The sequence below is a fragment of the Mesoplodon mirus genome, assembly GCF_964341445.2.
Source record: "Mesoplodon mirus genome assembly, chromosome: 2".
NCBI classification, from domain to species: domain Eukaryota; kingdom Metazoa; phylum Chordata; class Mammalia; order Artiodactyla; family Ziphiidae; genus Mesoplodon; species Mesoplodon mirus.
The window spans coordinates 99,689,753-99,703,240 of NC_138977.1; positions in this window are offsets into that span (position 1 = coordinate 99,689,753).

Here is a 13,488-nt window from a genome sequence, read left to right on the forward strand (position 1 = left end):
ATATTCTAGGGATTATAATACATATTCATAATTTATCAAAGGCTTCTCAGAGCTAATGTAAAATGAATGTAAAATGCAAGATTCAAACAATATCTCCAACATTTGTGATATTGTTTATACACACACACACACACACACACACACACAAATGACAAACTCTGCATTAGGATGTTATAATTTTAAACTGTTAGTTACTTTTTTATAAAGAAATTAAAAGAATAAAAATTAGGATGCTTTTTTATATATTTTATATATTTATCCAGGTATTTTCTATTTCTTATATTTTGTGTTCCTTCTTGTAGAGCTGAGATTCCATTTTACAGCATTTCCCTTTAGTCTCAAGAAATTCATTTAGCTGTTTTTATAGTTTAGGTTTTATGAGGATAGATTCCGCACCTGTTTACCTGAAAATATATTAGTATTTTCTCCATTTTTGAATCATATTTAAACTGGATAGATAATTCTAGGTTTATATATATATATATAGATAGATAGATAGATAGATATAGATATAGATAATTTTTCTTTTCAGTACATTAAAGATATCACACCATTGTCTTTTTTCCTTCACATACTTTGATCAGAATTTAGCCAGCATTATTATCAATGCTCCCCTATACTTAAAATATTTGTTGTTGTTGTTGTTGGCATCTTCAAAGTTTTACTCATATTTGGGGTTCTGTGGTTTGATTATGATGTGACTGAATGTGGGTTTATTTATATTTATAAAGCTTGGAGTTCTCTGAGATTTTTAGATCTATAAATTATATGTTCTTTCAACAATTCTTCAAGTATTATTATTTTTATTTTCCTTTCTCCTCTTCTTATGGATACACAGTTACATATATTTGCTTGATTTTTTTTTCAATTTTGATTCTCTGATGTATACATTAGATACATTTCCTTCTACTATCTTTACATTTCCTCTCTACCTCTCTTTCTTTGCCAACTTCAGTGTTCTTTGAAGCCTGTGAATTCTTAAATTCACATATTGTATTTCCTGTCCCAGAATTTCCATGGTTTCTTTTTATAGTTACCATTTACCTGTTGAAATCATCCATCCGTTTTATTATTATGACCAGATTTTCCTTCAATTCCTTGAACATTTTATGTTAGCTGCTTTAAAGTACTTATTAATCTAAATTTTGTGTTCTTTAAGTATATGTTTCTGTGTGCTGCTTCTTCTCTTGATTGTGGACTAGATATTCCTGTTCACATTTATTAATTTTTACTGTAGTCTGGATGATTTATTTTAAAGACACTGGTTCCTGTTATTTTCCTCTGGAAAATTTCTGCTCTAGATGATAGTTAAGTAACTGGCTGATTAACTTGAAATCTTGAAGTCTTGGTTATATGATTTCTTAGAGCAAGTCTGTATTTGTTTTGCCTTTAGGCTCAGAGTGAATTCCTTAGACCTGAGAAAAAAGTATGGCCATTCTTGGATTTCAGTGGAAAACCCAATGTGTTTACCAAACATCTAAAATGTACCAATTTTTGTCTTGTGCTGTTAGCAACATGTTGTTTTCTGTTGGACTTCTTAAAGTCTTCCTCATGCACGCATAGTTTCTGAACATTTTATATACAAGTTTTGCAGCTTCCTCTTTGTGTGCCCTTCTCTTTCAGTTTGCTTTTTCCTTCAATTCCCAGCAGTCTGACAGCTCTGAACTTTGTCTTGTGATACCTCAATCTAATAAGTCTGTGACTTTTTCCTGAATTTTTAGCTATTCCTTGACCTTCAGACATGGGAATGTCCTCAGGGGGATATCTGTATAAACATGGATCTAATCCAATCCAGTTCCTTTCTTTCAAGAGTCAAATGCTCTTAAATTTCTGTCTAATTTTGATCACTCTACAGTGTCTTTTATACTTTGTCCAGAGGTAATATGTACTTGTTATCTGCCCGAAGTAAGTATAGTAAAAGCTACTCCACCAGTAATAGTTTTTCTTTTATATAATGATTACTAGTATCTGTATTGTCATTAGTATTTACTAGCACATGCTAAAGTTTAAAGATTTGATCTATAAACTAGTATATATTATATGGAAAATTTATTTTTAAAAATATAAGGTGTACCTAATATGCATTGAGGTATTTTAGATTATAGTAAATAAGCTAAGTAGTTTAAGATAAATACATTTTTATTTAAGTAAAATTTAGTTTACTAATACAAATAAAGTTCCTCAAGCAAGCATACTATTAGGAGAAACTGGTAATTTATAATTGAATTGATTTTGCTTTCAAGTATTTGTTTGTAAAAGCTAAAATGGCTTTCCAACTTTAATTATTTAAATAAGATCATCATATACAACATGAAGTAGACCTTGAGAACTCATGAAATGTGAAATAGATGTTGTCTCTGATTACATAGGCTAAGCAAAATAAAACTAGATGAGGGAAATAAAATCTGTGACCAAAACTCCATGGTGATAAGCAAAATAGTCTTGAAAGCTTCAGAAACCTTCAAGAAAAGAGAATTTCAAAATTAGAATTGTGAGGATAATTTGAAGTGGAATATATTTGTCAAGATGAAGTATTCTTTATAGTCATTAATGGTGGTATTTAAAATAATTTAAAAAATGTTTTTCTTAAATTTATTTTTGATCTAAGTAATTTAGCTCTAGAGTTTTAAACTAAAGTTATCTTGATGTTCTGAATATTCCAGAATATTCATTTCAGCACTTCCTGATCTTTCTTTACTCATGGGCTTTAATAACTCCTTCCAGGTCGACCACTGTAAGGTATCGTCTACTTTCAGATAGCATTTTCCGGCTCTCCAGAGTAAATCTTTTTTCATTCTGAACTGAACAAACTGATTTAAGTTCCCAACCTCACTGACAGGATCAACTATATAATATCATTTTTCTTATTTTATGAAGTGAGGTTGCAAGTCATAGAACTGTACCTTCACAGTTTGTTGTTGAATGGAAATATTGAATGAGTTGCTCTAATCTTGCACATCATGTCTATAGCATTGCACTACTAAACCAATAGTCACCTCCAGCTGAGCTTGGAAATGTGAGCACCTTACAGCAAGCAATATTTATCCTACACTGCTGTGAAGTTCACTCTTTCTTTACCCAAAGCTTTATGGCAACCCAAGTTGCAAGTATAAAAAATACAACTCTTCTATCAATTTTTTTCCTCATGTTGTGTCTACTTTGCCATTTTGATAGCCAAAATCCCACAAAAGATTTAAAAGAAAGAATTTCAAAAGATTTCAGGAGAAATGTGTCCCCCTCCTCTTTCTCTAGGCACCTTTTATTGTACATCTGGGGCTTTGGATATTTTATTCTGTAAACTTCTGGCACACATTGTTTTCTGAGTTGTAGTCTGCCACATGCTGTCATTTGACTCTTCTATATGTACTAAGCAGGAAGAATAAGAGTTCCTGGCTCCTTCTGGTATAGTATTAACCTTTTATTACTTAAATACTCACATGTCTGAGTAGAGCAGCCAAGGTTCATTGCTGTTATATTTCCAGATCACACATGTATTTAATTTTTACATCCAAGAGTTGGAATTGGAGCAGAAAAAATAAAAAATAAAAGAAGATACTGGGGATGTTTTCAGGGCCAGAGTTGGACTAGGAATGATTTATCAAAGGCAAAGTAAGGAGTCTGGATACTGGGTGCATTTTTTTTCCATGTTGAAATTTATTGGAGAAAACTAACATGGAACCAGGTCCAGATTTATTATTCAACAAACACACATTTTCAGGTCTTGCGTGTGCAAGAAACTTGGGTAGATACTGAATAAAAACTTGTTAGAATAGGGCATATCTTGAACATATCTAGATATTAATTTCCAATATAATTTACAAATTTGAGTCACAAAGTAAGAAAAAAATCCTTTACTATTATTCTGACTAGACACATCCAGTGTCTTTACTTGTCAAGGATCGGTTGCCCTGATTTTCATAGCTGAAGTTTCCAATGTACAGAGCACCATCCATCCACTTTTAGCCTTTCAGCTTGTCAAAGTGTATGCTTGTTGATCTGTAAGAGTTTGTTCTTGAATTTTATAAATTCATTTTAAAACTCATTTTATCCATTTTTCCTATATTAGTTTTTCTAATGTCTTTTAAAGCTCTTTTGTCTTTTACATTTACAGCATTGGGAGTCATAATGTGAGGGGTATAGTGAATAGAATATACCTAAAATTAGAGAACTTAATTCACTTCCCCTTGAAACTGGCTCTTCAGTAAGTCATCAGGGAGTAGTAAATTTCTCAATGAAATCCTTAAGCATTAAATCAGAACACAAAGAAACTGAGAGTTTTAAAAAATATCATGGAGTCCAAAAATTTCAAAAACAAAAACAAAATAAAGCAAACAGGTTGAAAAGTCACTATCACCAAACTAGGGGGACAAAAATAACTTTAATCCTAAGAAAACATCGGAACAATTTTTTTTAATGTACGTCAAAACAATTCCTTTTCTTCCTGAACAAATACATTAGTTATGCAACCCATTACTCTAACAATTTGAAAGCAGCTCACAATAGATAAGGAGATGGAAATGGGTGGATAATCTCATACAAAGGAGAAATCTACAGTGTAACTCTTCTAATTTCACATAATACTTCATGGAAAAGACAAAACAGAAGGATCATAATCATATCATTACCCCTTTACTTGGCCTGTACTTTGCATAAAACTCAACAAATTGATTTTTCTACCATCAGTGCAGTGCTTCCAATAGATAATTTTATGGTGTAAGTTTTATTAATGTTCTTCTTAAAATAGGAATTAAACAAGAGTTGACTAAAATTGGGATTATACATAGCAGCGTTTTTAGGAAATAAAAAGTGATTTTAATCTCTCTATCTTTATCAATTGAAAACAAAACAAAACAAAACTGAATCCAGAAGAGACAAAAAGGATTTGACTAGAACAATGGTAGTCAAAACTTTTGCTTTTAGGACTCTCTTATTGTGTTAAAAAATTGCTGAGTACCACAAAAAAAGCTTGTATTCACATGAGTTAGATCTACCAATATTTATTATGTTGGGAATTAAAATCAAATTTTAAAGTATGAATAATAGTAAGCTCACTATGATAGCATAAAATATTTTTTAATTAAATAACTACAGTTTTCAAAATAAAAAATAATTACTGATAGAATGATTTTTAAAATAGCTTTACACTTTCTTTAATGTCTGGTAAAGTAGAAGACATATAGATTTTTCTATATGTCTCTGGATTCAACCTACTATATTATTTTGGTTACAGAACATGAAGAAAATCTGCATTTACACAGATAAGTATTGGAAAAAGAAAAATATTCCAATAGCCTTTTCACATATTTTGGAATAGTCTTCTTTGATTCTACATCAAAACTCAACATTAGTAATTTCTTAAAAATTAGTAAAGAATATTAAACAATATCAATGAACATTTTGTACATTGTTACCTTAAAGTCCACCATCTATTTTGCACTCCAATTGTATAATTTCTCCATGCATTATTTTGTAACATCATGCAATGGCCATTTGGAAAGTATTTGTTTACAGAGTTATGGAAATCTTCCAAAATTTTGGCACATTTCATTATATAAATCAAATAGCAAAATATCACCTTTATTAATATTACCTCTGATTGTCTCAGAAAATTATTTACCTACTATGAACTTTTAAGTTCATGGAAGTGGGTAGGCATTTTCCCAGATTCAAATTTTTACATGAATTCTTGGCAACATACCTCTCACTTGCTTTCTTTGGCATGGCAGGCTCACTTTGTGCATTTTTGAGAAAATGTCTGCCAAACACCCAAGTCTCAATACCCATAGTTTGTGTGTCAGACATTCTTTCAAATGACAATGATATTTTATGAAAATGCACTTGTTTTCGGTTCAGTGACACAAGTAAACAAATTTTCATGCAAGTTTTCTGTGAGACAACCATTGTATTTCATTATATAGCAGAAAGGCTTCATATGTATTTCTCATATCATTGCACAGAAAATTAAAAAGATATGTCTTCAAGGGTTGAGATTTAATAAAATCAATATTTTTACTGCTTTCTCAAGGACACTCTTAGTTGAAATTTTCATTTGTTTTCATCACAAGTGCATGGTATTGAAGAATGCATAACTGCTCATACAGGCTTGAGTTACTCCTTTGATTTGTGCTAAGATCCCACCAGTTTTACCCACCTTTGCTTTTCCACCATCACTGTAATGTCAATAGATCGAAGTGATAAATAATGTCTTAGTATTATCATGAAACAGTTTCAATCTCACTACCTCCTGAAAAAGTGTAAGGAGTACCTAGGATTCTCAAATCATACTCTGAGAACTGCTGCGTTAGAGCAGGAAGACAGAAAAACAGACAGCTGAATCATCTTTTATTCTGAAAACTAGTGTTGAAGGCTTTGAGAATAATTGGGGTATATAAGGCTAAAACTCATATTATTTGTATTTGCTGTCCTTCTATCCAGTAAAGAAATCAGTTCTCTGTATACCTGGAATTGGAAATGTCAACAGGAAGTTAACCTGCTTCCTGAAGAGCCTGAACTCTTTCTGAAATATTTTCTTTGTGAATCTTCCTCAGTAATAATTGCTCTAACAATAAATGCAAACTCTATTAACCTGTATCCAAAAAAGGTAAATAGCTGCTTTTCCCCTTGGGAGTTTTCTGGAGTTACTCTTTCTGATTTCTATACCTTGCAAATCTAAATGCAAATATCTTAACCAGAATTTATATGAAAGACATTAAGGTGCTGAATAGACAATGATGAAAATTAAACTCTTTATGTGCTTCAGTGTTGTTTCACCATAAGAATCATGAGCATACATGCCAGTATATTCAGGAAGTCTGGTTTATGACTGACTATGGCATAACTATTAAGAGCATCTTCTTTCATTCTCAAAGGTGTCTCAGAGTACACGATTAATTATATGGTTACCTTATATAAGAGGCCCCTGAAACTATTTCACACATGGTCAAGGATTTAGCCTTTTCTGTTTCTTTCTATTATCTTCTGTGGGAAGTTAATTTCAGTGGAATATGTGATAGGCCAATTGTGATAATCACAAATAGTATCAGAAGTATAATTTCTGAAATAAGTCACTCATAAAACAGACATATTTCTTTTAATATTGACTAACTCTCTTAATAAATTAAGCCTGAAATAATTTTCAATAGAAAGAACCTCCAAATCAATCAGGAAAATTTTAGAGATGAGGGAGTGATAAAGTGGGCATATATCTTAAATCATCAGAACACAACAGAACATATTGGTCAGCTATTACTATAATAATGCTGTGAAACAAACCACCCCAATATTCAGCAGCCTAAAAAAGACAAATACTTATTTCTCTTGCTCAGAGTTTTGTGGGTCAGCAGGGTTACCTTTTCTTTAATCTGCAGATCTATCGGTCTTGTTTACAGGTTAAAGATTGGGTTAGAAAATTGCACATCTTTCTCACTCTTTTTTGACCAGAAGATACTTGGGATGTGTTCTTCTCATGAGTTGCAGCAGGAGTCCAAGAACCAAGCCAAATCAAGCAAGTACAGTTTAGTCTTTCAACGAACCCACTAAACTTCATTGGCCAGCCAAGTCCTATGGGCAAGTCTTACTGCACAGGGACAGGAAAGTATTTGTCATCCACAGTCAGAGGGCACTGCAAAATTAGATGACAAAGGCTATGGATATATATTTTAGTACAAAAAAGTGAATAATCGAGAATTTTTCCTTTTACCCCAAAATAAATGAGGAGAATTGAGGAGTATAAATATTTGGCTGTCTCATAAGAATTAAGGTTTGTAAGCTTCAAAAGGACATGGCACCAAGGGCTGAGGAAAAGCATCCCTAGACCTTTGTTATGGGTTGAATTGTGTTCCTCCAAAAGATATGTTGGTCTTAATCCCTGGAACCTGGGGATGTGATCTTTTTTTTTTTTTTTTTTTTTTTTTTTTTTTCGGTATGCGGGCCTCTCACTGTTGTGGCCTCTCCCGTTGCGGAGCACAGGCTCCGGATGCGCAGGCCCAGCGGCCATGGCTCACGGGCCCAGCCGCTCCGCGGCACATGGGATCCTCCCAGACCGGGGCACGAACCCGTATCCCCTGCATCGGCAGGCGGACTCTCAACCACTGCGCCACCAGGGAGGCCCTGGGGATGTGATCTTATTTGGAAATAGGGTCTTTGCAGATGTAGTTAAGCTGAGGTCATTAGGGTGGACCCTAATCCAATATGACTGGTGTCCTTATGAGAAGTAGAAAATGCCAGATGGAGATAGAGACAAAGAGGGGAGAAGGCCATGTGACAACTGAGGTAGAGATTGAAATGCTGCAGGGGCAAGCCAAGGAATGCTAAAGATTGTTGCAGATCACCAAAGCTAGGAAGAGGCAAGAAAGGATTCTCCCCTACGGGTTTCAGAGGGAGCCTGGTCTTGTCAACAACTTGATTTTGGACTTTGAGCCTTCAGAAATGTGAGACGATGAATTTCTGTTATTTTAAGCCATGCCATTTGTGGTAGTTTGTTATGGCATTCCTAGGAAAATAATATACCCTTGTAAAACCCAGCTGCCCTGGCATAGCCTGATGAGGAGGTAAATATATTGTGCAGGTCTGGAGATAATGTCCCATGGTGCTGTTTCAGGTAAAATAAAGAAATGGCAATTCTGGACCCCAAAGAACGTGGAATGAGTCAGAGGTAAGCAGTAATGAGTTAAGACGCCTGGCATGGAAATACCTCTTCTTGAAATGATAGGGCTCCCTTAACCGAAAATATCTCCTTGACCCTGAATGCGGCAGAGTATAATTGGTAACTGAAGTGGCTAGAACTTGTGGCAGAGTAGCAAGAGTGATGAGTAGCTTTGGTGTCTGTGATATAGCAACATTTTACTAAATTCCAGTGGAGTTTAGTGGCAGGAATTGTTAAAAGTGCTACCAGATGCATGAATGAAAACTTTACAAGTCCTGTCTTCCGCTTCTGCCACTCAGTAGTTGCCAAGTTGCAAAAGGGATTATGGACAGCTGACATTTCTTCAGGCAGTTCTTTTTAGAGAGTTTGTTTTTTTTTTTGACAAATTTTGTCTTCCCTACATGCTCTTGCTTGTATTTATTCTGATAATAGATACAAGGGATGACTTTTACATTTATATTTTTCTTACTGATTTGCTTTAATACTCATTAGGAATCTGATCTTTAATTTTTAGGTTTAGAGTTAATTCTATACCTTCATGCTACTTTGTGAATGGCAGGCCAGTGATAGTACCACTTACAAAATTTTTTCCTCAGATAATATGATTCATAAAATTATTTTCCCAGGAGACCTCTTTAAGAAATGATATCCTAAATCAAGGCAGGGAACATTGAAAAAAATGCATACACAAGGACAATACAATATTCTCACGATGTCACTTTTGTTCCATATTGAAAGACTCATTTAGATTTCCAATCAAGAACCAGTGGTATTTTATATTGAATGTTCACATTTAAATTGATATAATATTAAAGAAGAATAATTTAAATTATGTTAATTATTTTTTTTTCTGTTAGTCTTACTGTCAGCATAGTTTAATAGTACTCATAACTGGAATGTTAAAGTTTGTGGGAAGGCGAGCGGCAAACGTGTGATAGTTAGAAATGGCAGATTATTTTTTTTCCTAAAAACCAGATGTCAGTCAGGAATGACTTAAAGACAGCTCTCTCCTGTAGAGAGATTTTTTCCCTTAAATTCAACCCATGTATCTTTTAATTTGGGGGAAAAAATGACCTATGGTTGACAAAAGACTTCCCTTGCATTATCTTATTTGATCCTTACAAAAAAACTTAGATAGAAATATAATAGTATTCCTAATTTCCTAAAATTAAGGTACAGAGTCTAGGACACATCGGGATCATATTGGCAGCTAGTGACAGGACTGGGATCAGAATTCATGCTTTAGTTATTCACTTTTCATCCACTTATTCAGTGGAGATATTTAATAAGGAGGACTACTATGTTTCTACCTCCTTTGCAAGGACTTCTACCATAGATTGAGATGAATATTTTGTTTAGGAGTGTGGATTGTTATATATGGAACTTTTAGAAAGGCAAGATATTGATTTACATTGAAAATATCTCCAATTAGAGAGTAAGAGAGTTAGAGGAGAGAGAGAGAGAATAGCCCAAAGAAGCTACATGAAATGATTCCTTAAATCCTCCTGGGGAAAAGAGACATATTTCCACAGGAAGAACCAATAGACATTCCCAGTTGAAAGGATATGAATCATGAGCAACACTCTTCCAAATGGAACAGCATCACAGACCCTTTCATCTCTATAATCCACATATGCCCCTAGGAAATAAATAGTGAAAAATTCTAGGCTCTCCTCTCTGCATTTCTTTATTCTTCTGGATCTTGATGTTATCACTTTCACTGTTTTTTAAACTTTCTAAAGCTTTCAAGAAAATAAATTTTCTTCTGTTCATATTTTCTAGTTGTCTCAGTAGGAGAGTTGGTTCAAATTACCTAGTCTGTCTTAATAAAGCAAATGTCTTTCTTATTGTTTTAAATCTTTATCAGTGATTTACTAAAAGCTCAAAATAAGGCTTTTTGAGTACAACTCATACCTAAATTACAGTATTTCACTGATATCAATATTTCAAAATTTCTACTTTTGTAAGGTAATGCATTGTCGCTTTTGGTTCTGGAAACAATGCAATTTGGTGATGCATTGAGTGTATTTGTGGGGTTTTGGGTAGGGGTGATAAAAATGTTTTTTGTGACAATGGACATTAATATGTACCATTAGTTAACTACACTGTTTCCTATTTCAAGACTAGCCTCCCATCTTTGTGCCTTATGAACTTTGAAGTTTTATCTCACCAAACACTCATATAAAGGAGTCTTCAAATGTATTATGTAGAAATAGTCATTTCATTATTTATTCCACAGTACTTTGTTTTTAACTATCTTTTATTTTGAAGCATTTATCCCACTGTATTATAATTAGATAAAAATTTGTCTTAAGATGAGGAAATATGTTATGCATCTTTATTCCACTTTGCTTAGCAGAGCTCTACCCTAAGTTTGTTAAATGTATAAATGAATGATGAATGGACAATACAAGAAAACTGAGATGGTGTGCAGATAGCTATAATCTCATAAACAGTCTTCTAAAATCAAAATTTCATACATTTTTGCTCTAAGTGTCTGTTTTTTTTTAAATTTACCAAAATTACTTTCATCTTTTCTGGTTACACCTATAAATAATAAACATTACTGTGAAACAGTTTTCTGAGAGAGAGTTTGTTCCCAATTATATATCATGGAAATGTTAGAAGCCTTTTTTTTCTGCCCTCTGTTAGAGTAATCAAATATTTATAACTCTTGCTTTTGTTTTGGTAAGAAATCTTAGTAATTAAAGGAAAAATTCACACAGGAAAAGAGGCAAATCCAGCAGTATCATACTACATACACTCTACCTAGTATATACTTTTATGTAGTTGTAAAAAAACATGTTTTTTTGTTTTTATTTTTTGTGGTACGCGGGCATCTCACTGTTGTGGCCTCTCCCGTTGTGGAGCACAGGCTCCGGACGCGCAGGCTCAGCGGCCACGGCTCACGGGCCCAGCCGCTCTGCGGCATGTGGGATCTTCCCGGACTGGGGCACGAACCCGTGTCTCCTGCATCGGCAGGCGGACTCTCAACCACTGCGCCACCAGGGAAGCTCAAAACATGGATCTTTTAATCTGACAGATTCAGGTTCATATTTTAGCTTTGTGAATTCCTTTGAGGAAGTTGTCCCACTATGTAGATCTACCTTTTCCTATCTGCAAAAAAGGATTAATATTAGTGCCTGTCACATTTGGCTGTTGTCAGTCAATATATAGGTAACATTCTTACTAGAGCTCCTGGCATAATGTAAACACTTAATACATGATAGTATTTAAAAATTTAGCTAGCTTAATTTCCAGGTCTATTTCTTCCTCAATAAGCTCCCAGCCTGGGTTTGAAAATTTACTCAATATGTCAGAGGCCAAGTTGGTTTAAAGCATTACTGCTGTTCTGTCTTTGTTGTGCTCTCAGTTTACATTGATAATAGCTAAGATCATAAGAGTTGTCATGACATTCATCAATCTGCTATCAGTATTTTACTATGGTTAGAAAGTATTTATGGATCAAATTACATCAGTTCCTTATTGATCCAAAATTGACAAAAGTGCTTCAAAGCTTGCAGTTTAAAAACTACCATGAGACCAGACTGAGAGAAAATGGTTTTGGAAAGTATCAGATTTCAAAACAAGTGTTATAAAATGAAGTCCTCCTTTCATGTATTTTTTAGCAATTTTTTCAGACATCAGTGTTATTATTATTCTTCAAGTTTTGTGATAAACATCAGTCTGGCAAACATGAAGACACTGCCCTTTCATTCAAAGAACTACATATTCATTAAAGTGTATTATTATAAACACATTGATAAGCTTTTAGAAAAAAACTGCATCCAGATGCTATTGCTATAGTAAATATGAAAATATCTTTCTGTGTATTAAAAATATGGTTTTTCTATTCTAAACCAGTGGTTGTTTGAAAAATCATTTGATCATTTTCTTTAGTGCCAGAAAGTGCAGTTTGATGTCAACTATGGAAAGAAGAGAACTAATGCTTTTGGAAGGTAGTATGCAACCTTTAATGGAGAATGCTAACAGAACCCACCTACTAGGTCAATTTACTAAGTTAACTGTTGATACATTTTGCAGCTGACACATCCTGGCAGGACCATCCACGAAGCATAAATATTCAAAATCATACATTTGATAGAAAAGTTCAAAGTAGGCAACTGACAACATCTGTTCTAAAAGATTCCTGGCTAAAATCTTATCCTCCATGCTCTGTGGTGCAGAACCCCAGAAATTCAATTATGCATATGGGTGCTTGAAGAGAGCTAAGTATTCTCCCATCCTTAGAGAAAAAAAAAAAAATTGACCCTGTCAGCAGATATTCTTTTAGAAGTAGGGTGGTTCCTCTTTTGGGCAAGTTATGTTTTTCAAGTTACATTAAAAATGTTTGTCTTGACCTGGTATACATATTATATTGCTCTGTTTACAGTTGGGTGCACATAACGTGCATCTTAGAAGCTGACAGGATAGTTTAACTCAAAATATTATTCATCCTTCTCTCAAAACATGACTGTTGTTGTTGTATTGATGTTCATAAGAGGTATGTATAACATTGAAATATGGTTGTGAGATAGTCTGTAAAAAAATAAAATGAAATTTTATGATCACAAGTGTAATTCAAACAAGTGAAGCTATGTATAGAAAGAAAGAGAAAAGCCATAAAAATATCTTTAATATGTCTAAATGTGGACATATTTAAATGCTTAAAATTAAATAGTTTTATGGCAATAGACAACATAAATGAGTCACAAATAAAATGTGAACTTATGATTAATAAAGTCAATATGGATAATGTAACAACAATCCCTTCTAACTGACGAGAAACAAAATAAAAGGAAAATAGATAATTGATAAAGATTTAATCACTTTACCAATAAAAT